Consider the following 24,455-nt stretch of genomic DNA (forward strand, 5'->3'; position numbering starts at 1 on the left):
CAGCCTACTTGTTATGCAGTATAACAGTGTTTTCAGCCTACTTGTCATGCAGTATAACAGTGTTTTCAGCCTACTTGTTATGCAGTATAACAGTGTTTTCAGCCTACTTGTTATGCAGTATAACAGTGTTTTCAGCCTACTTGTTATGCAGTATAACAGTGTTTTCAGCCTACTTGTCATGCAGTATAACACTGTTTTCAGCCTACTTGTTATGCAGTATAACAGTGTTCTGCAGACATTATTTATTTAGATAATCAGTTAATTGATGTGAGTAAGACCTTTAAAAACAGAGTAACATTCACAAGGCTGCAGGGCCAGATGGATTACCAGGAGCCGTACTCAGAGCGTACGCTGACCAGCTGACAAGTCTCTTCACTGACCTCTCCCTGACCCAGTCTGTAATACCTACATGTTTCAAACAGACCACCATAGTCCATGTACCCAAGAACACCAAGGTAACCTGCCTAAATGACTATCGCCCCACAGCATCCACGTCTGTAGTCATGAAATGCTTTGAAAGGCTGGTCATGGCTCACATCCACACCATCATCCCAGACTCCCTGGACCCACTCCGATTTGCAAAACACCCCAACAGATCCACAGATGATGCAATCTCTATTCCTCTCCACACTGCCCTTTCCCACCTGGACAAAATGAACACCTATGTGAGAATGCTATTCATTGACTACAGCTCAGCGTTCAACACCATAGTGCCCTCAAAGCTCATCACTAAGCTAAGGACCCTGGGACTAAACACCTCCCTCTGCAACTGGATCCTGGACTTCCTGACGGGCCATGTTGGCCACGTTGACCTCAACACGGGGGCCCCTCAGGGGTGTGTGCTTAGTCCCCTCCTGTACTCCCTGTTCACCCACGACTGGTGTGGCTGCTCACGACTCCAACACCATCATGAAGTTTGCCGACTATACGACGGTGGTAGGCCTGATCACCGACAACGATGAGACAGCCAATAGGGAGGAGGTCAGAGACCTGACAGTGTGGTGCCAGGACAACAACCTCTCCCCTCAACGTGAGTAAGACAAAGGAGCTGATCGTGGACTACACGAGCACGTCCCCATCCACATCGACGAGCCGTAGTGGAGCTGGGTCGACAGCTTCGAGTTCCTCTGTGTCCACATCACTAAGGAATTATCATGGTCCAACACACACCAATACAGACGTAAAGAGCCTACGACAACGCCTCTTCCTCCTCAGGAGATCCGGCATGGGGCCCTCAGGTCCTCAAAACGTTCTACAGCTGCACCATTGAGAGCATCTTGACCTGCTGTCTCACCGCCTGGTATGGCAACTGCTCGGCATCTGACCACAAGGCACTACAGAAGGTAGTGTGTACGGCCCAGTACATCACTGGGGCCAAGCTTCCTGACATCCAGGACCTCTATACCAGGCGGTGTAGACAGCCCAGTACATCACTGGGGCCGAGCTCCCTGACATCCAGGACCTCTATACCAGGCGGTGTAGACAGCCCAGTACATCACTGGGGCCGAGCTCCCTGACATCCAGGACCTCTATACCAGGCGGTGTCATAAGAAGTACCTAAAAAAAACATCAGACTCCACCCACACAAGTCATCGATTGTTCTCTGCTACCGCATGGAAAGAGGTCCCGATGCACCAAGTCTGGAACCAACAGGACCCTGAACAGCTTCTATCCCCCAAGCCATAAGACTGTTAAATAGTTAACCAAATAGCTTCGCGGACTATCTGCATTGACCCTTTTAGCACTAACTTTTTTGACCCATCACATACGCTGCTGTTACTGTCTATTATCTATCCTTTACCCCTACCTACAGTATACTGCTGTTACTGTCTATTATCTATCCTTTACCCCTACCTACAGTATACTGCTGTTACTGTCTATAATCTATCCTTTACCCCTACCTACAGTATACTGCTGTTACTGTCTATTATCTATCCTTACCCCTACCTACAGTATACTGCTGTTACTGTCTATTATCTATCCTTTACCCCTACCTACAGTATACTGCTGTTACTGTCTATTATCTATCCTTTACCCCTACCTACAGATACTGCTGTTACTGTCTATTATCTATCCTTTACCCCTACCTACAGAATACTGCTGTTACTGTCTATTATCTATCCTTACCACCTACCTACAGTATACTGCTGTTACTGTCTATTATCTATCCTTTACCCCTACCTACAGTATACTGCTGTTACTGTCTATTATCTATCCTTTACCCCTACCTACAGTATACTGCTGTTACTGTCTATTATCTATCCTTTACCCCTACCAACAGTATACTGCTGTTACTGTCTATTATCTATCCTTTACCCCTACCTACAGTATACTGCTGTTACTGTCTATTATCTATCCTTTACCCCTACCTACAGTATACTGCTGTTACTGTCTATTATCTATCCTTTACCCCTACCTACAGTATACTGCTGTTACTGTCTATTATCTATCCTTTACCCTACCTACAGTATACTGCTGTTACTGTCTATTATCAATCCTTTACCCCTACCTACAGTATACTGCTGTTACTGTCTATTATCTATCCTTTACCCCTACCTACAGTATACTGCTGTTACTGTCTATTATCTATCCTTTACCCCTACCTACAGTATACTGCTGTTACTGTCTATTATCTATCCTTTACCCCTACCTACAGTATACTGCTGTTACTGTCTATTATCTATCCTTTACCCCTACCTACAGTATACTGCTGTTACTGTCTATTATCTATCCTTTACCCCTACCAACAGTATACTGCTGTTACTGTCTATTATCTATCCTTTACCCCTACCTACAGTATACTGCTGTTACTGTCTATTATCTATCCTTTACCCCTACCTACAGTATACTGCTGTTACTGTCTATTATCTATCCTTTACCCCTACCTACAGTATACTGCTGCTACTGTCTATTATCTATCCTTTACCCCTACCTACAGTATACTGCTGTTACTGTCTATAATCTATCCTTTACCCCTACCTACAGTATACTGCTGTTACTGTCTATTATCTATCCTTTACCCCTACCTACAGTATACTGCTGTTACTGTCTATTATCTATCCTTTACCCCTACCTACAGTATACTGCTGTTACTGTCTATTATCTATCCCCCTACCTACAGTATACTGCTGTTACTGTCTATTATCTATCCTTTACCCCTACCAACAGTATACTGCTGTTACTGTCTATTATCTATCCTTTACCCCTACCTACAGTATACTGCTGTTACTGTCTATTATCTATCCTTTACCCCTACCTACAGTATACTGCTGTTACTGTCTATTATCTATTCTTTACCCCTACCTACAGTATACTGCTGTTACTGTCTATTATCTATCCCCCTACCTACAGTATACTGCTGTTACTGTCTATTATCTATCCTTTACCCCTACCTACAGTATACTGTCTATAATCTATCCTTTACCCCTACCTACAGTATACTGCTGTTACTGTCTATTATCTATCCTTTACCCCTACCTACAGTATACTGCTGTTACTGTCTATTATCTATCCTTTACCCCTACCTACAGTATACTGCTGTTACTGTCTATTATCTATCCCCCTACCTACAGTATACTGCTGTTACTGTCTATTATCTATCCTTTACCCCTACCTACAGTATACTGTCTATTATCTATCCTTTACCCCTACCTACAGTATACTGCTGTTACTGTCTATTATCTATCCTTTACCCCTACCTACAGTATACTGCTGTTACTGTCTATTATCTATCCTTTACCCCTACCTACAGTATACTGCTGTTACTGTCTATTATCTATCCTTTACCCTACCTACAGTATACTGTCTATTATCTATCCTTTACCCCTACCTACAGTATACTGCTGTTACTGTCTATAATCTATCCTTTACCCCTACCTACAGTATACTGCTGTTACTGTCTATTATCTATCCTTTACCCCTACCTACAGTATACTGCTGTTACTGTCTATTATCTATTACCCCTACCTACAGTATACTGCTGTTACTGTCTATTATCTTCCTACCATACCTACAGTAATTTACTCCGCTAGTACTGTCTATTATCTATCCTTTACCCTACCTACAGTATACTGCTGTTACTGTCTATATTATCTTACCCCTACCTACAGTATACTGCTGTTACTGTCTATTATCTATCCTTTACCCCTACCTACAGTATACGGGATATTATTATCTTACTTTACCCCTACCTACAGTCTACTGTGTTACTGTCTATACTCTATCCTTTACCCATACCTACATCCTTTACCCCTACCTACAGTATACTGCTGTTACTGTCTATTATCTATCCTTTACCCCTACCTACAGTATACTGCTGTTACTGTCTATTATCTATCCTTTAACCCCTACCTACAGTATACTGCTGTTACTGTCTATTATCTAGTCCTTTACCCCTACCTACAGTATACTGCTGTTACTGTCTATTATCTATCCTTTACCCCTACCTACAGTATACTGCTGGTTACTGGTCTATTATCTATCCTTTACCCCTACCTACAGTATACTGCTGTTACTGTCTATTATCTATCCTTTACCCCTACCTACAGTATACTGCTGTTTACTGTCTATTATCTATCCTTTACCCCTACCTACAGTATACTGCTGTTACTGTCTATTATCTATCCTTTACCCCTACCTACAGTATACTGCTGTTACTGTCTATTATCTATCCTTTACCCCTACCTACAGTATACTGCTGTTTACTGTCTATTATCTATCCTTTTACCCCCTACCTACAGTATAATGCTGTTACTGTCTATTATCTATCTTTACCCCTAACCTACAGTATACTGCTGTTACTGTCTATTATCTATCCTTTACCCCTACCTACAGTATACTGCTGTTACTGTCTATTATCTATCCTTTACCCCTACCTACAGTATACTGCTGTTACTGTCTATTATCTATCCTTTACCCCTACCTACAGTATACTGCTGTTACTGTCTATTATCTATCCTTTACCCCTACCTACAGTATACTGCTGTTACTGTCTATTATCTATCCTTTACCCCTACCTACAGTATACTGCTGTTACTGTCTATTATCTATCCTTTACCCCTACCTACAGTATACTGCTGTTACTGTCTATTATCTATCCTTTACCCCTACCTACAGTATACTGCTGTTACTGTCTATTATCTATCCTTTACCCCTACCTACAGTATACTGCTGTTACTGTCTATTATCTATCCTTTACCCCTACCTAGTATACTGCTGTTACTGTCTATTATCTATCCTTACCCTACCTACAGTATACTGCTGTTACTGTCTATATCTATCCTTTACCCCTACCTACAGTATACTGCTGTTACTGTCTATTATCTATCCTTTCACCCCTACCTACAGTATACTGCTGTTACTGTCTATATCTACCACCTACAGTATACTGCTGTTACTGTCTATTATCTATCCTTTACCCCTACCTACAGTATACTGCTGTTACTGTCTATTATCTATCCTTTACCCCTACCTACAGTATACTGCTGTTACTGTCTATTATCTATCCTTACCCCTACCTACAGTATACTGCTGTTACTGTCTATTATCTATCCTTTACCCCTACCTACAGTATACTGCTGTTACTGTCTATTATCTATCCTTCACCCCTACCTACAGTATACTGCTGTTACTGTCTATAATCTATCCTTTACCCCTACCTACAGTATACTGCTGTTACTGTCTATTATCTATCCTTCACCCCTACCTACAGTATACTGCTGTTACTGTCTATTATCTATCCTTCACCCCTACCTACAGTATACTGCTGTTACTGTCTATAATCTATCCTTTACCACTACCTACAGTATACTGCTGCTACTGTCTATTATCTATCCTTTACCCCTACGTACAGTATACTGCTGTTACTGTCTATTATCTATCCTTTACCCCTACCTACAGTATACTGCTGTTACTGTCTATAATCTATCCTTTACCCCTACCAACAGTATACTGCTGTTACTGTCTATAATCTATCCTTTACCCCTACCTACAGTATACTGCTGTTACTGTCTATTATCTATCCTTTACCCCTACCTACAGTATACTGCTGTTACTGTCTATTATCTATCCTTTACCCCTACCTACAGTATACTGCTGTTACTGTCTATAATCTATCCTTTACCCCTACCTACAGTATACTGCTGTTACTGTCTATTATCTATCCTTTACCCCTACCTACAGTATACTGCTGTTACTGTCTATTATCTATCCTTTACCCCTACCTACAGTATACTGCTGTTACTGTCTATTACCTATCATTTACCCCTACCTACAGTATACTGTCTATTATATATCCTTTACCCCTACCTACAGTATACTGCTGTTACTGTCTATTATCTATCCTTTACCCCTACCTACAATATACTGCTGTTACTGTCTATTATCTATCCTTTACCCCTACCTACAGTATACTGCTGTTACTGTCTATTATCTATCCTTTACCCCTACCTACAGTATACTGCTGTTACTGTCTATTATCTATCCTTTACCCCACCTACAGTATACTGCTGTTACTGTCTATTATCTATCCTTTACCCCTACCTACTGCTGTTACTGTCTATTATCTATCCTTTACCCCTACCTACAGCATACTGCTGTTACTGTCTATTATCTATCCTTTACCTATATGTACATGTCTACCTCAATTACCTCGTACCCCTGCACATCGACTCAGTACTGGTATTCTGAGTATATAGCCATGTTACCATTGACTCAGTACTGGTACTCTGTGTATATAACCATGTTATCGTTGACTCAGTACTGGTACTCTGTGTATATAACCATGTTATCATTGACTCAGTACTGGTACTCTGTGTATATAGCCATGTTATCATTGACTCAGTACTGGTACTCTGTGTATATAGCCATGTTATCATTGACTCAGTACTGGTACTCTGTGTATATAACCATGTTATCATTGACTCAGTACTGGTACTCTGTGTATATAGCCATGTTATCATTGACTCAGTACTGGTACTCTGTGTATATAACCATGTTATCGTTGACTCAGTACTGGTACTCTGTGTATATAACCATGTTATCATTGACTCAGTACTGGTACTCTGTGTATATAGCCATGTTATCATTGACTCAGTACTGGTACTCTGTGTATATAGCCATGTTATCATTGACTCAGTACTGGTACTCTGTGTATATAACCATGTTATCATTGACTCAGTACTGGTACTCTGTGTATATAACCATGTTATCATTGAGTAAGCATTTCACTGTTAGTCCACACTTGTTGTTTACGATGAATGTCACAAATAAAACTTGATTAGATTCCACTTGTCATATTTTAACCTTTTAATCTTGCAGTTTTATAGTAGTTCCACCCCTCCTGAACCCCTAGTCAGACACATAGAAATATCATTCATAGTCAAATAAATCACTCTTTTCTAAGGCCAAGACATCTCCATATCAACTGGTTCAGAACACTCAAGGGAAACCAGTTCAACCAGACACCAGAAATACTCCAGCTATAGGTCTACCAACTGGATCAGAACACTCAAGGGAAACCAGTTCAAGTAGACACCAGAAATACTCCAGCTATAGGACCAGAACACTCAAGGGAAACCAGTTCAACCAGACACCAGAAATACTCCAGCTATAGGTCTACCAACTGGATCAGAACACTCAAGGGAAACCAGTTCAACCAGACACCAGAAATACTCCAGCTATAGGTCTACCAACTGGTTCCTCCCCAAACCAACCTCAGCCCTTTGGGGAAACCAACTAGGCAGGGAGCCCTCCAGAAATACTCTGGTTGCAAATATGACAGCCATGAATAAATAGTCAGCTGACTACAGTCATAAATATACAGCTAGCCAGCCGTGTGATGGGACAGAGATGTAATGCTGCATAACAGCCACCAGGGGGAGACAGGAATGTAGCCGTCAACTACAACGAACAGCTGAGCTTTAAATACTATCAAAGTGAGATCATGTGATAAAGAGGTTACCTAATGGCATGTAACAGGTCCTAGCATTAGACATAACCAGGGCCGGTTGTTCCTGTGACCTGGAGTGTTCCTGCAGAACCTCTGAAGGGTTAGTGCTATCTGGGATCCTTGGGACTACCCTTACCCTAAACCTTAACCTTAACCCTTACCTACCCTAACCTTAACCCCTACCCTAAACCTTAACCCTTACCTACCCTAACCTTAACCCCTACCCTTAACCTTACCTTAACCGTTTTAAATTTCAAATTCAATGGGGTGACGTAAGAGTTGGGACGTCCCAAGAATCCCATTTAGACTTGTCCTGTTCTAAACTGCCTCAGTCATCATTGCAGTTATATGGTGAGCTCCAGTTATATGGTGAGCTCCAGTTATATGGTGAGCTCTAGTTATATGGTGAGCTCCAGTTATATGTCCAGTTATATGGTGAGCTCCAGTTATATGGTGAGCTCCAGTTATATGGTGAGCTCCAGTTATATGGTGAGCTCCAGTTATATGGTGAGCTCCAGTTATATGTCCAGTTATATGGTGAGCTCTAGTTATATGTCCAGTTATATGGTGAGCTCTAGTTATATGGTGAGCTCTAGTTATATGTCCAGCTATATGGTGAGCTCCAGTTATATGTCCAGTTATATGGTGAGCTCCAGTTATATGGTGAGCTGCAGTTATATGGTGAGCTCTAGTTATATGTCCAGTTATATGGTGAGCTCCAGGTATATGGTGAGCTGCAGGTATATGGTGAGCTCTAGATATATGGTGAGCTGCAGTTATATGGTGAGCTCTAGTTATATGTCCAGTTATATGGTGAGCTCCAGTTATATGGTGAGCTCCAGTTATATGTCCAGTTATATGGTGAGCTCTAGTTATATGTCCAGTTATATGGTGAGCTCCAGTTATATGGTGAGCTCTAGTTATATGGTGAGCTCCAGTTATATGTCCAGTTATATGGTGAGCTCCAGTTATATGTCCAGTTATATGGTGAGCTCCAGTTATATTGTGAGCTCTAGTTATATGGTGAGCTCCAGTTATATGTCCAGTTATATCGTGAGCTCCAGTTATATGTCCAGTTATATGGTGAGCTCCAGTTATATGGTGAGCTCCAGTTATATGTCCAGTTATATCGTGAGCTCCAGTTATATGTCCAGTTATATGGTGAGCTCTAGTTATATGGTGAGCTCTAGTTATATGTCCAGTTATATGGTGAACTCCAGTTATATGGTGAGCTCTAGTTATATGGTGAGCTCCAGTTATATGGTGAGCGCCAGTTATATGGTGAGCTCTAGTTATAAGGTGAGCTCTAGTTATATGGTGAGCTCCAGTTATATGTCCAGTTATATGGTGAGCTCTAGTTATATGTCCAGTTATATGGTGAGCTCTAGTTATATGGTGAGCTCCAGTTATATGTCCAGTTATATGGTGAGCTCCAGTTATATGGTGAGCTCTAGTTATATGGTGAGCTCGTTATATGGTGAGCTCTAGTTATATGTCCAGTTATATGGTGAGCTCCAGTTATATGGTGAGCTCTAGTTATATGGTGAGCTCGTTATATGGTGAGCTCTAGTTATATGTCCAGTTATATGGTGAGCTCCAGTTATATGGTAAGCTCCAGTTATATGGTGAGGTCCAGTTATATGGTGAGCTCTAGTTATATGGTGAGCTCCAGTTATATGTCCAGTTATATGGTGAGCTCTAGTTATATGGTGAGCTCCAGTTATATGGTGAGCTCCAGTTATATGGTGAGCTCCAGTTATATGGTGAGCTCCAGTTATATGGTGAGCTCTAGTTATATGGTGAGCTCCAGTTATATGTCCAGTTATATGGTGAGCTCTAGTTATATGGTGAGCTCCAGTTATATGTCCAGTTATATGGTGAGCTCCAGTTATATGGTGAGCTCCAGTTATATGGTGAGCTCTAGTTATATGGTGAGCTCCAGTTATATGTCCAGTTATATGGTGAGCTCCAGTTATATGGTGAGCTCCAGTTATATGGTGAACTCCAGTTATATGGTGAGCTCTAGTTATATGGTGAGCTCCAGTTATATGTCCAGTTATATGGTGAGCTCCAGTTATATGGTGAGCTCCAGTTATATGGTGAGCTCTAGTTATATGGTGAGCTCCAGTTATATGTCCAGTTATATGGTGAGCTCTAGTTATATGGTGAGCTCCAGTTATATGGTGAGCTCCAGTTATATGGTGAGCTCCAGTTATATGTCCAGTTATATGGTGAGCTCTAGTTATATGTCCAGTTATATGGTGAGCTCTAGTTATATGTCCAGTTATATGGTGAGCTCTAGTTATATGGTGAACTCTAGTTATATGGTGAGCTCTAGTTATATGTCCAGTTATATGGTGAGCTCCAGTTATATGTCCAGTTATATGGTGAGCTCCAGTTATATGTCCAGTTATATGGTGAACTCCAGTTATATGGTGAACTCCAGTTATATGGTGAGCTGCAGTTATATGGTGAGCTCTAGTTATATGTCCAGTTATATGGTGAGTTCCAGTTATATGGTGAGCTCTAGTTATATGTCCAGTTATATGGTGAGTTCCAGTTATATGGTGAGCTCTAGTTATATGTCCAGTTATATGGTGAGCTCCAGTTATATGGTGAGCTCCAGTTATATGTCCAGTTATATGGTGAGCTTTAGTTATATGGTGAGCTCTAGTTATATGGTGAGCTCCAGTTATATGGTGAGCTCCAGTTATATGTCCAGTTATATGGTGAGCTCCAGTTATATGGTGAGCTCCAGTTATATGTCCAGTTATATGGTGAGCTCCAGTTATATGGTGAGCTCTAGTTATATGGGGAGCTCCAGTTATATGGTGAGCTCCAGTTATATGTCCAGTTATATGGTGAGCTCCAGTTATATGGTGAGCTCCAGTTATATGGTGAGCTCCAGTTATATGGTGAGCTCCAGTTATATGTCCAGTTATATGGTGAGCTCCAGTTATATGGTGAGCTCTAGTTATATGTCCAGTTATATGGTGAGCTCCAGTTATATGGTGAGCTCCAGTTATATGGTGAGCTCCAGTTATATGGTGAGCTCCAGTTATATGGTGAGCTCCAGTTATATGTCCAGTTATATGGTGAGCTCCAGTTATATGGTGAGCTCTAGTTATATGTCCAGTTATATGGTGAGCTCTAGTTATATGTCCAGCTATATGGTGAGCTCCAGTTATATGTCCAGTTATATGGTGAGCTCCAGTTATATGGTGAGCTGCAGTTATATGGTGAGCTCTAGTTATATGTCCAGTTCTATGGTGAGCTCCAGGTATATGGTGAGCTGCAGGTATATGGTGAGCTCTAGATATATGGTGAGCTGCAGTTATATGGTGAGCTCTAGTTATATGTCCAGTTATATGGTGAGCTCCAGTTATATGGTGAGCTCCAGTTATATGTCCAGTTATATGGTGAGCTCTAGTTATATGTCCAGTTATATGGTGAGCTCCAGTTATATGGTGAGCTCTAGTTATATGTCCAGTTATATGGTGAGCTCCAGTTATATGTCCAGTTATATGGTGAGCTCCAGTTATATGGTGAGCTGCAGTTATATGGTGAGCTCTAGATATATGTCCAGTTATATGGTGAGCTCCAGATATATGGTGAGCTCCAGTTACATGTCCAGTTATATGGTGAGCTCCAGTTATATGGTGAGCTCCAGTTATATGTCTAGTTATATGGTGAGCTCCAATTATATGTCCAGTTATATGGTGAGCTCCAGATATATGGTGAGCTCTAGTTATATGGTGAGCTCCAGTTATATGGTGAGCTCCAGTTATATGTCCAGTTATATGGTGAGCTCCAGTTATATGTCCAGTTATATGGTGAGCTCCAGTTATATGGTGAGCTCCAGTTATATGGTGAGCTCTAGTTATATGGTGAGCTCCAGTTATATGGTGAGCTCCAGTTATATGGTGAGCTCCAGTTATATGGTGAGCTCCAGTTATATGTCCAGTTATATGGTGAGCTCCAGTTATATGGTGAGCTCCAGTTATATGTCCAGTTATATGGTGAGCTCCAGTTATATGGTGAGCTCTAGTTATATGGGGAGCTCCAGTTATATGGTGAGCTCTAGTTATATGTCCAGTTATATGGTGAGCTCCAGTTATATGGTGAGCTCCAGTTATATGGTGAGCTCCAGTTATATGGTGAGCTCCAGTTATATGGTGAGCTCCAGTTATATGTCCAGTTATATGGTGAGCTCCAGTTATATGGTGAGCTCTAGTTATATGTCCAGTTATATGGTGAGCTCCAGTTATATGGTGAGCTCCAGTTATATGGTGAGCTCTAGTTATATGGTGAGCTCCAGTTATATGGTGAGCTCCAGTTATATGGTGAGCTCCAGTTATATGGTGAGCTCCAGTTATATGTCCAGTTATATGGTGAGCTCCAGTTATATGGTGAGCTCTAGTTATATGTCCAGTTATATGGTGAGCTCCAGTTATATGGTGAGCTCTAGTTATATGGTGAGCTCTAGTTATATGTCCAGTTATATGGTGAGCTCTAGTTATATGTCCAGTTATATGGTGAGCTCCAGTTATATGTCCAGTTATATGGTGAGCTCCAGTTATATGGTGAGCTGCAGTTATATGGTGAGCTCTAGTTATATGTCCAGTTATATGGTGAGCTCCAGTTATATGGTGAGCTCCAGTTATATGTCCAGTTATATGGTGAGCTCCAGTTATATGTCCAGTTATATGGTGAGCTCCAGTTATATGGTGAGCTGCAGTTATATGGTGAGCTCTAGATATATGGTGAACTGCAGTTATATGGTGAGCTCTAGTTATATGTCCAGTTATATGGTGAGCTCCAGTTATATGGTGATCTCCAGTTATATGTCCAGTTATATGGTGAGCTCTAGTTATATGTCCAGTTATATGGTGGGCTCCAGTTATATGGTGAGCTCCAGTTATATGTCCAGTTATATGGTGAGCTCCAGTTATATGTCCAGTTATATGGTGAGCTCCAGTTATATGGTGAGCTGCAGTTATATGGTGAGCTCTAGATATATGTCCAGTTATATGGTGAGCTCCAGATATATGGTGAGCTCCAGTTATATGTCCAGTTATATGGTGAGCTCCAGTTATATGGTGAGCTCCAGTTATATGTCCAGTTATATGGTGAGCTCCAGTTATATGTCCAGTTATATGGTGAGCTCCAGTTATATGGTGTGCTCCAGTTATATGGTGAGCTCCAGTTATATGTCCAGTTATATGGTGAGCTCCAGTTATATGGTGAGCTCCAGTTATATGGTGAGCTCTAGTTATATGGTGAGCTCCAGTTATATGGTGAGCTCCAGTTATATGGTGAGCTCCAGTTATATGGTGAGCTCTAGTTATATGTCCAGTTATTTGGTGAGCTCCAGTTATATGGTGAGCTCTAGTTATATGGTGTGCTCCAGTTATATGGTGAGCTCCAGTTATATGTCCAGTTATATGGTGAGCTCCAGTTATATGGTGAGCTCTAGTTATATGTCCAGTTATATGGTGAGCTCCAGTTATATGGTGAGCTCTAGTTATATGGTGAGCTCTAGTTATATGTCCAGTTATATGGTGAGCTCTAGTTATACGTCCAGTTATATGGTGAGCTCTAGTTATATGGTGAGCTCTAGTTATATGTCCAGTTATATGGTGAGCTCCAGTTATATGGTGAGCTCTAGTTATATGGTGAGCTCCAGTTATATGGTGAGCGCCAGTTATATGTCCAGTTATATGGTGAGCTCCAGTTATATGGTGAGCTCCAGTTATATGGTGAGCTCCAGTTATATGTCCAGTTATATGGTGAGCTCTAGTTATATGGTGAGCTCCAGTTATATGTCCAGTTATATGGTGAGCTCTAGTTATATGTCCAGTTATATGGTGAGCTCCAGTTATATGGTGAGCTCCAGTTATATGGTGAGCTCCAGTTATATGGTGAGCTCCAGTTATATGGTGAGCTCCAGTTATATGTCCAGTTATATGGTGAGCTCCAGTTATATGGTGAGCTCCAGTTATATGTCGAGCTCCAGTTATATGTCCAGTTATATGGTGAGCTACAAAAGTATTGGGACAGTGACACATTTTCTGTTGTTTTGGCTCTGTAAAATTACTATGAGGTTGAAGTGCAGACTGTCAGCTTTAATTTGAGGGTATTTTCATCCATATCTGGTGAACCATTTAGAAATTAAAGCATTTTTTGTACATAGTCCCCCCCATTTTAGGGAACATAAATATTGGGACAGTAAAGTAGTCGAAAGTTCAGTATTTGGTCCCATATTCCTAGCACGCAATGATTACATCAAGATTGTGACTCTATAAACTTGTTGGATGCATGAGAAGATCAATCCATAACAACTTCCAAAAGTGTCAAAATCATTTGATTTTGAGATAGTTGTGAAATCCAAAATTGTGCTATATATATATATTCATTGGCTAAATCATAGCTAATTTGTAAACTATAAATATTGATGCATTACTAGCTCAAACACTTCATCTGCAAAGATGACAAGTTAGTTAGTGGGTGATGGTGATTTCAGAACCCCTTTTCTACACCCCATAATGACATCACAATACCCCATAGTGACATCACAAAACCCCATAGTAACATCACAATACCCCATAGTGGCATCACAATACCCCATAATGACAAAATTAACAAAATGTTTTTAGAAATGTTAGCAAATTTATTGAAAATGAAATACAGAAATATCTAATTTACATGAGTATTCACACCTCTGAGTCAATACATGTTAGCATCACCTTTGTCAGCGATTACAGCTGTGAGTCCTTCTGAGTAAGTCTCTAAGAGTGATTACAGCTGTGAGTCCTTCTGAGTAAGTCTCTAAGAGGGATTACAGCTGTGAGTCCTTCTGAGTAAGTCTCTAAGAGTGATTACAGCTGTGAGGCCTTCTGGGTAAGTCTCTAAGAGTGATTACAGCTGTGAGTCCTTCTGGGTAAGTCTCTAAGAGGGATTACAGCTGTGAGTCCTTCTGAGTAAGTCTCTAAGAGGGATTACAGCTGTGAGTCCTTCTGAGTAAGTCTCTAAGAGTGATTACAGCTGTGAGGCCTTCTGGGTAAGTCTCTAAGAGTGATTACAGCTGTGAGTCCTTCTGGGTAAGTCTCTAAGAGGGATTACAGCTGTGAGTCCTTCTGGGTAAGTCTCTAAGAGTGATTACAGCTGTGAGTCCTTCTGAGTAAGTCTCTAAGAGTGATTACAGCTGTGAGGCCTTCTGGGTAAGTCTCTAAGAGGGATTACAGCTGTGAGTCCTTCTGAGTAAGTCTCTAATAGTGATTACAGCTGTGAGTCCTTCTGAGTAAGTCTCTAAGAGGGATTACAGCTGTGAGGCTTTCTGAGTAAGTCTCTAAGAGGGATTACAGCTGTGAGGCTTTCTGGGTAAGTCTCTAAGAGTGATTACAGCTGTGAGGCTTTCTGGGTAAGTCTCTAAGAGTGATTACAGCTGTGAGGCTTTCTGGGTAAGTCTCTAAGAGGGATTACAGCTGTGAGTCCTTCTGGGTAAGTCTCTAAGAGTGATTACAGCTGTGAGGCTTTCTGAGTAAGTCCCTAAGAGGGATTACAGCTGTGAGGCTTTCTGGGTAAGTCTCTAAGAGCGATTACAGCTGTGAGGCTTTCTGGGTAAGTCTCTAAGAGGGATTACAGCTGTGAGGCTTTCTGAGTAAGTCTCTAAGAGGGATTACAGCTGTGAGGCTTTCTGAGTAAGTCTCTAAGAGGGATTACAGCTGTGAGGCTTTCTGGGTAAGTCTCTAAGAGCGATTACAGCTGTGAGGCTTTCTGGGTAAGTCTCTAAGAGGGATTACAGCTGTGAGGCTTTCTGGGTAAGTCTCTAAGAGGGATTACAGCTGTGAGGCTTTCTGGGTAAGTCTCTAAGAGGGATTACAGCTGTGAGGCTTTCTGAGTAAGTCTCTAAGAGGGATTACAGCTGTGAGGCTTTCTGGGTAAGTCTCTAAGAGGGATTACAGCTGTGAGGCTTTCTGGGTAAGTCTCTAAAAGGGATTACAGCTGTGAGGCTTTCTGAGTAAGTCTCTAAGAGGGATTACAGCTGTGAGGCTTTCTGAGTAAGTCTCTAAGAGGGATTACAGCTGTGAGGCTTTCTGGGTAAGTCTCTAAGAGCGATTACAGCTGTGAGGCTTTCTGGGTAAGTCTCTCAGAGGGATTACAGCTGTGAGGCTTTCTGGGTAAGTCTCTAAGAGAGATTACAGCTGTGAGGCTTTCTGAGTAAGTCTCTAAGAGGGATTACAGCTGTAAGGCTTTCTGGGTAAGTCTCTAAGAGGGATTACAGCTGTGAGGCCTTCTGGGTAAGTCTCTAAGAGTGATTACAGCTGTGAGTCCTTCTGAGTAAGTCTCTAAGAGGGATTACAGCTGTGAGGCTTTCTGGGTAAGTCTCTAAGAGTGATTACAGCTGTGAGTCCTTCTGGGTAAGTCTCTAAGAGGGATTACAGCTGTGAGTCCCTCTGAGTAAGTCTCTAAGAGGGATTACAGCTGTGAGTCCTTCTGGGTAAGTCTCTAAGAGGGATTACAGCTGTGAGTCCTTCTGGGTAAGTCTCTAAGAGGGATTACAGCTGTGAGTCCTTCTGAGTAAGTCTCTAAGAGGGATTACAGCTGTGAGTCCTTCTGAGTAAATCTCTAAGAGGGATTACAGCTGTGAGTCCTTCTGAGTAAGTCTCTAAGAGGGATTACAGCTGTGAGTCCTTCTGGGTAAGTCTCTAAGAGGGATTACAGCTGTGAGTCCTTCTGAGTAAGTCTCTAAGAGGGATTACAGCTGTGAGTCCTTCTGAGTAAGTCTCTAAGAGTGATTACAGCTGTGAGTCCTTCTGGGTAAGTCTCTAAGAGGGATTACAGCTGTGAGTCCTTCTGAGTAAGTCTCTAAGAGGGATTACAGCTGTGAGTCCTTCTGAGTAAGTCTCTAAGAGGGATTACAGCTGTGAGGCTTTCTGGGTAAGTCTCTAAGAGGGATTACAGCTGTGAGGCTTTCTGGGTAAGTCTCTAAAAGGGATTACAGCTGTGAGGCTTTCTGAGTAAGTCTCTAAGAGGGATTACAGCTGTGAGGCTTTCTGAGTAAGTCTCTAAGAGGGATTACAGCTGTGAGGCTTTCTGGGTAAGTCTCTAAGAGCGATTACAGCTGTGAGGCTTTCTGGGTAAGTCTCTCAGAGGGATTACAGCTGTGAGGCTTTCTGGGTAAGTCTCTAAGAGGGATTACAGCTGTGAGGCTTTCTGAGTAAGTCTCTAAGAGGGATTACAGCTGTAAGGCTTTCTGGGTAAGTCTCTAAGAGGGATTACAGCTGTGAGGCCTTCTGGGTAAGTCTCTAAGAGTGATTACAGCTGTGAGTCCTTCTGAGTAAGTCTCTAAGAGGGATTACAGCTGTGAGGCTTTCTGGGTAAGTCTCTAAGAGTGATTACAGCTGTGAGTCCTTCTGGGTAAGTCTCTAAGAGGGATTACAGCTGTGAGTCCCTCTGAGTAAGTCTCTAAGAGGGATTACAGCTGTGAGTCCTTCTGGGTAAGTCTCTAAGAGGGATTACAGCTGTGAGTCCTTCTGGGTAAGTCTCTAAGAGGGATTACAGCTGTGAGTCCTTCTGAGTAAGTCTCTAAGAGGGATTACAGCTGTGAGTCCTTCTGAGTAAATCTCTAAGAGGGATTACAGCTGTGAGTCCTTCTGAGTAAGTCTCTAAGAGGGATTACAGCTGTGAGTCCTTCTGGGTAAGTCTCTAAGAGGGATTACAGCTGTGAGTCCTTCTGAGTAAGTCTCTAAGAGGGATTACAGCTGTGAGTCCTTCTGAGTAAGTCTCTAAGAGTGATTACAGCTGTGAGTCCTTCTGGGTAAGTCTCTAAGAGGGATTACAGCTGTGAGTCCTTCTGAGTAAGTCTCTAAGAGGGATTACAGCTGTGAGTCCTTCTGAGTAAGTCTCTAAGAGGGATTACAGCTGTGAGTCCTTCTGAGTAAGTCTCTAAGAGGGATTACAGCTGTGAGGCCTTCTGGGTAAGAGCTTTCCACATCCGGTTCTTACAATATTTACATATTATTATTTTGGGGGTATTATTCAACTCTGCAAAGTTGGTTGTTGATCATCGCTAGAAAGCCATTTACAAGTCTTGCCATAGCTTTTCAAGCCGATTTAAGTCAATACTGTAACTAAGGCACTGAGGAACATTCCATGTCTTCTTGGTAAGCAACCCCAGTGTAGATTTGGCCTTGTGTTTTAGGTTATTGTCCTGCTGAAAGGTGGATTTGTCTCCCAGTGTCTGTTGGAAAGCAGACTGAACCAGGTTTTCCTCTAGGATTTTGCCTGTGCTTAGCTCTATTCTGTTAATTTGTATCTTTAAAAAACTCCCTAGTCCTTGTAGATGACAAGCATACCCATAACATGATGCAGCCACCAACATGCTTGAAAATATGAAGAGTGGTACTCAGTGATGTGTTGTATTTGCCCCAAACATAACGCTTTGTATTCAGGACATAAACTTAATTTCTTAGCAACATTTGTTGCAGTTTGACTTTAGTACCTTATTGCAAATAGGATTCATGTTTTGGAATATTTTTATTCTGTACAGGCTTTCGTCTTTTCACTCTGTCATGTAGGTTAGTATTGTGGAGTAACTACAATGTTGTTGATCCATCATCAGTTTTCTCCCATCACAGCCATTAAACTGAGCAGTTTCCTTCCTCTCTGGCAACTGAGTTAGGTAGGACGCCTGTATCTTTGTAGTGAGTGGGTGTATTGATACCATCATCCAAAGTGTAATTAATAACTTCACCATGCTCAAAGATATTAAATGTCTGCTGTTTTTATTTTTACCCATCTACCAATAGGTGCCCTTCTTTGCGAGGCATTGGAAAACCTCCCTGGTCTTTGTGGTTGAATCTGTGTTTGAAATTCACTGCTTCGACTGAGGGACCTTCCAGATAATTGTATGTGTGGGATACAGAGATGAGGTAGTCATTTAAAAATCATGTTAAACACTATTATTGAACACACAGAGTCCATGCAACTTATTATGTGACTTGTTAAGCACATTTTTACTCCTGAACACACTTGTCATAACAAAGGGGTTAAATACTTACTGACTGAAGACATAAGCTTTTCATTTTTTATTAGTTAAAGTTTCTAAAAACATAATTCCCTAATGACACAGCGGAATTATGTTTTTCAGAAATGTTTACTAATAAAAAATGAAAAGCTTATGTCTTCAGTCAGTAAGTATTCATCCCTACGTAGTAAATATTCATCCCTACGTAGGCCAGTGTAACATCTCAATGTAATCCGTTTTAAATTCCAGCTGTAACAATAAAATGTGGAAAAAGTCAAAGGGTATGAATACTTTCTGAAGGCATTGTATGTCACACACACACACACACACACACACACACACACACACACACACACACACACACACACACACACACACACACACACACACACACACACACACACACACACACACACACACACACACACACACACACACACGCTCAGCTCATGAGCTCCATCAGCAGCAGATGTGAATTTAAAACGGGACATTTAATTTGTTTATGCAACAAAACGTCAGAGCATAGTATTGCATCGAACCGAAATGCAGCGATTCATTCTCTAAACGAACCGGTTTTCCTGTGTTGTATTGAAGCTCGTGTATCTGGATACGTATCCAATCATTGTGAAAGGGAAAGATGCACATGCAGAGAGAACACCACTGGTCAGTCAGTGGATCAGGATGTTGTTTCGGATCAGCTGTCCGCACGTAATAAGATGGTTCTCTTTTTATTTTCAACAAAGGCCTTTACAAGTAAAAATCTTCCAAAATGACTAATTTAAGGTAGACAAGATTTGGACAGGAAAAAGGCAGAGATTAGTTTTATTTCTATCAGTTTTAATCGTTACCATGTAAAACTGTAGTCTTCCTCCTTGTTGTATATATATATATTTTTTTGTTGTTGAAATGTTAAAAACATACATTGAACACCGAAGTGAAACCGTTCTGAACACCTAAAACCCTCAGGGAAAGTGTTCTTGGTTGGGACAGTGAAAAACGTTGTCAGTGATGGTTAGTGACCAGTGGAACAGGGTGGTCTGTACTATAAAGACATGGACAGTGTTTACTAGTCAGTCTGTAGCATAGAACAGCAGGGGACAGGATGTGTCCAGTGGACAGGACAGGGGACAGTATGTGTCCAGTGGACAGTAAAACAGTAAACAGGACAGGGGACAGGATGTGTCCAGTGGACAGTAAACAGGACAGGATGTGTCCAGTGGACAGGACAGGGGACAGGATGTGTCCAGTGGACAGTAAAACAGTAGACAGGACAGGGGACAGTATGTGTCCAGTGGACAGTAAAACAGTAGACAGGACAGGGGACAGTATGTGTCCAGTGGACAGTAAAACAGTAAACAGGACAGGGGACAGTATGTGTCCAGTGGACAGTAAAACAGTAAACAGGACAGGGGACAGTATGTGTCCAGTGGACAGTAAAACAGTAAACAGGACAGGGGACAGTATGTGTCCAGTGGACAGTAAAACAGTAAACAGGACAGGGGACAGTATGTGTCCAGTGGACAGTAAAACAGTAAACAGGCCAGGGGACAGTATGTGTCCAGTGGACAGTAAAACAGTAAACAGGACAGGGGACAGTATGTGTCCAGTGGACAGTAAAACAGTAAACAGGACAGGGGACAGTATGTGTCCAGTGGACAGTAAAACAGTAAACAGGACAGGGGACAAGATGTGGGTCAGGGAAACTCAGACAGATGCAGGATTAAACTGGATTTATTCACCCTGTTCATCACTCTGACAGCTGGACCAGGATATACAACACTGGACCAGGATATACAACACTGGACCAGGATATACAACACTGGACCAGGATATACAACACTGGACCAGGATATACAACACTGCCCATCACTCTGACAGCTGGACCAGGATATACAACACTGGACCAGGATATACAACACTGGCCATCACTCTGACAGCTGGACCAGGATATACAACACTGGACCAGGATATAAAACACTGGACCAGGATATACAACACTGGACCAGGATATACAACACTGGACCAGGATATACAACACTGGACCAGGATATACAACACTGGACCAGGATATACAACACTGGACCAGGATATACAACACTGGCGCAGGATATAAAACACTGGACCAGGATATACAACACTGGACCAGGATATACAACACTGGACCAGGATATACAACACTGGCCATCACTCTGACAGCTGGACCAGGATATACAACACTGGACCAGGATATAAAACACCGGACCAGGATATACAACACCGGACCAGGATATACAACACTGGACCAGGATATACAACACTGGACCAGGATATACAACACTGGACCAGGATATACAACACTGGCGCAGGATATAAAACACTGGACCAGGATATACAACACTGGACCAGGATATACAACACTGGACCAGGATATACAACACTGGACCAGGATATACAACACTGGACCAGGATATACAACACTGGACCAGGATATACAACACTGGACCAGGATATACAACACTAGACCAGGATAAACAACACTGGACCAGGATAAACAACACTGTCCATGGATCTAACATTCAATATTAGTCTGTTTTATAGAAACATGGGGCCGGTGACCCCAATATAGATGGGGGAGTGGGCTTCTGAGAGGTCACTGTGTTTTTGTTTGTGTGTGTGTGTGTGTGTGTGTGTGTGTGTGTGTGTGTGTGTGTGTGTGTGTGTGTGTGTGTGTGTGTCTGTTCTGAAAGCACTCAGGATTAGAGGCAGTGAGAGCAGCTGGATTTAATCTGTACCAGCACAGAGGCAGCTGTCACTCACAAAGAGACAGCTAGACAGACAGACAGAGAGACAGAGACCGACAGACAGACATAAACAGACAGAAAGACGGAGAGAGAGACAGACAAGAGACAGACAGAGAGACAGAGACGGACAGAGACGGACAGAGCCAGACAGAGAGAGAGACATAGACACAGACAGAGACAGACAGACAGGCAGGCAGGCAGGCAGACAGACAGACAGACAGACAGACCAGAAGTCCTTTCACCAGTGGCACAGCTAGCTAACCCTAATCTGAGTTAAGCAACTCAGAGGCCACTCATAGGTACCTAGGTAATGGTCCCATCATCCTCTCTGATCACCTGTAATAGGTGTTAAACCTACCTAATCTCCTCTATCCACTTAGACTATTACTGCTGCTATACCGCTGCTGCTATACCGCTGCTGCTATAACGCTGCTGCTATACCGCTGCTGCTATACCGCTGCTATACCGCTGCTGCTATACTGCTGCTATACCGCTGCTGCTATACTGCTGCTATACCGCTGCTGCTATACTGCTGCTATACCGCTGCTATACCGCTGCTGCTATACCGCTGCTGCTATACCGCTGCTATACCGCTGCTATACCGCTGCTGCTATACTGCTGCTATACCGCTGCTATACCGCTGCTGCTATACTGCTGCTATACCGCTGCTGCTATACCGCTGCTGCTATACCGCTGCTGCTATACCGCTGCTATACCGCTGCTGCTATACCGCTGCTACACCGCTGCTGCTATACCGCTGCTGTTATACCGCTGCTGCTATACTGCTGCTGTTATACCGCTGCTGCTATACCGCTGCTGTTATACCGCTGCTATACCGCTGCTGCTATACTGCTGTTATACCGCTGCTGCTATACCGCTGCTATACTGCTGTTATACCGCTGCTGCTATACTGCTGTTATACCGCTGCTGCTATACCGCTGCTGCTATACCGCTGCTGCTATACCGCTGTTATACCGCTGCTGCTATACTGCTGCTGCTATACCGCTGCTGCTATACCGCTGCTGCTATACCGCTGCTGCTCTACCGCTGCTGCTATACCGCTGCTGCTATACCGCTGCTATACTGCTGTTATACCGCTGCTGCTATACCGCTGCTATACTGCTGCTATACCGCTGCTGCTATACCGCTGCTGCTATACTGCTGTTATACCGCTGCTGCTATACCGCTGCTGCTATACTGCTGTTATACCGCTGCTGTTATACCGCTGCTGCTATACCGCTGTTAAACCGCTGCTGCTATACCGCTGCTGTTATACCGCTGCTGCTATACCGCTGCTGCGATACTGCTGCAGCTATATCGCTGCTGTTATATCGCTGCTGTTATACCGCTGCTGTTATACCGCTGCTGCTATACCGCTGCTGCGATACTGCTGCAGCTATATCGCTGCTGTTATATCGCTGCTGTTATAACGCTGCTGCTATACCGCTGCTGTTATACCGCTACTATACCGCTGCTGTTATACCGCTGCTGTTATACCGCTGCTGCTATACCGCTGTTATACCGCTGCTGCTATACCGCTGCTATACCGCTGCTGTTATACCGCTGCTGAGATACCGCTGCTGCTATATCGCTGCTGTTATATCGCTGCTGTTATACCGCTGCTGCTATACCGCTGCTATACCGCCGCTGCTATACCGCCGCTTCTATACCGCCGCTGCTATACCGCCGCTGCTATACCGCCGCTGTTATACCGCTGCTTCTATACCGCTGCTGCTATACCACTGCTGCTATACCACTGCTGTTATACCGCTGCTATACCGCTGCTGCTATACCGCTGCTATACCGCTGCTGCTATACCGCTGCTGCTATACCGCTGCTGCTATACCGCTGCTGCTATACCGCTGCTGTTATACCGCTGCTGCTATACCGCTGCTGCTATACCGCTGCTGCTATACCGCTGTTATACCGCTGCTGTTATACCGCTGCTGCTATACCGCTGCTGCTATACCGCTGCTGCTATACCGCTGCTATACCGCTGCTATACTGCTGCTATACCGCTGCTGCTACACCGCTGCTGCTATACTGCTGTTATACCGCTGCTGTAATACCGCTGCTGCTATACCGCTGCTGCTATACCGCTGTTATACCGCTGCTGTTATACCGCTGCTGCTATACCGCTGCTGCGATACCGCTGCTGCTATATCGCTGCTGTTATATCGCTGCTGTTATACCGCTGCTGCTATACCGCTGCTATACCGCCGCTGCTATACCGCCGCTGCTATACCGCCGCTGCTATACCGCTGCTGCTATACCGCTGCTGCTATACCGCTGCTATACCGCTGCTATACTGCTGCTGCTATACCGCTGCTGCTATACTGCTGTTATACCGCTGCTGTAATACCGCTGCTGCTATACCGCTGCTGCTATACCGCTGTTATACCGCTGCTGCTATACCGCTGCTATACCGCTGCTGCTATACCGCTGCTGCTATATCGCTGCTGTTATACCGCTGCTGCTATACCGCTGCTATACCGCCGCTGCTATACCGCTGCTGCTATACCGCTGCTATACCGCCGCTGCTATACCGCCGCTGCTATACCGCTGCTATACCGCTGCTGCTATACCGCTGCTGTTATACCGCTGCTGCTATACCGCTGCTATACCGCTGCTGCTATACCGCTGCTGCTATACCGCTGCTGCTATACCGCTGCTATACCGCTGCTGCTATACCGCTGTT

At 43.1% G+C, this 24,455-nt stretch overlaps 1 protein-coding gene across 6 annotated transcripts in view; it reads right to left on the reverse strand.

Annotated features, from left to right (window-relative positions):
* The window catches only part of LOC115165264 (plexin-B3), a 227,978-nt gene that overhangs the window by 97,163 nt on the left and 106,360 nt on the right, over positions 1-24,455 (reverse strand). The gene's annotated exons all lie outside the window — the stretch shown is intronic.

The sequence above is a fragment of the Salmo trutta genome, chromosome 28 (genome assembly GCF_901001165.1).
Source record: "Salmo trutta chromosome 28, fSalTru1.1, whole genome shotgun sequence".
Taxonomy (NCBI): domain Eukaryota; kingdom Metazoa; phylum Chordata; class Actinopteri; order Salmoniformes; family Salmonidae; genus Salmo; species Salmo trutta.